Source organism: Galeopterus variegatus, unplaced genomic scaffold, assembly GCF_000696425.1.
Source record: "Galeopterus variegatus unplaced genomic scaffold, G_variegatus-3.0.2 Scaffold1700, whole genome shotgun sequence".
Taxonomy (NCBI): domain Eukaryota; kingdom Metazoa; phylum Chordata; class Mammalia; order Dermoptera; family Cynocephalidae; genus Galeopterus; species Galeopterus variegatus.
Genome location: NW_007727811.1, coordinates 130,901 through 131,920, shown reverse-complemented (window position 1 = coordinate 131,920; position 1,020 = coordinate 130,901).

The following is a 1,020-nucleotide window of genomic DNA, read 5'->3' as shown; positions in this document are numbered from 1 at the left end:
AACGGATCGCAACCCTCAGTGTTGCGCCCGTACCAGACCAGGACCGGCAACGGGATCGCAATCCTCGGTGTTGCTCCCGCACCTCGCCCAGCCAGCAAGCGGCCGGTCTGTATGTGGGATCCGAACCCTCGGCGGGAGCGCTACCATGCTTCCCAAGCGGTGCACTGTAGCAGTGCGCCACCGGGCCGGCCCCGGCTGTGAAACTTCTTGAAACTGGGTGGCCGTTGCCATGTTTCCCAACCAGATCTTCCTTAATGGAATCAGTGTGAAGCACTGGAAAAAGCTTGGCAGGCAGAGGGTTCAAATCCCAGCCCAGCCATTTGCTGATCTTCTCACCTTGGGCAAGTTACAAGATCCCTCAGAGCCCGTTTCCTTATTGGTGCAGTGGCCTTAGCATGTAAGGCTGCTGTGACAGCCAGAGACACTGCAGGGGAGCTCCAAGACCTGGATGGTCATTCAGTAAACCCACTAGCTTGTCATCCCCTCTGAGGCAGGAACTTTGTTTTGCCCACAGCTATATCCCAGCATCTAGAACAGTCCCTGGCACATGGTAGGTACCTAGTAAATATCTGCTGAATGAATGAAATACCCTATTTCATCTATTCCAAGGCGATTTTTTCCCCTTGCATTTTTTATTTTATTTTATTTTTTTTAAAGATGACCGGCAAGGGGATCTTAACCCTTGACTTGGTGTTGTCAGCACCACGCTCTCCCAAGTGAGCCACGGGCCGGCCCTTACCCTCGCATTTTGACAGCTCTGATATTGGGATGCTTCCTGTCATTTATGGCATGTCTTAATTTAATTGGCAGCAGTCTTGTAATTGAGAAGGGTCTTAGATGTGATGAATATGGAAGAAGCTATCGTTACTATTTAGAGGCAGCCTTTTGCTTAACTTTTGGTGGCCTTCTGGTTATCTCCTGTTGTATCTGTCCTCTCTGGGGTGTGTGGGGTCTCTGAAAATTGTCCAGGGGCACAGGGGCTGCAGTGATGCTTGCCAAGGCCAAGGTGGTGCTGGGTTG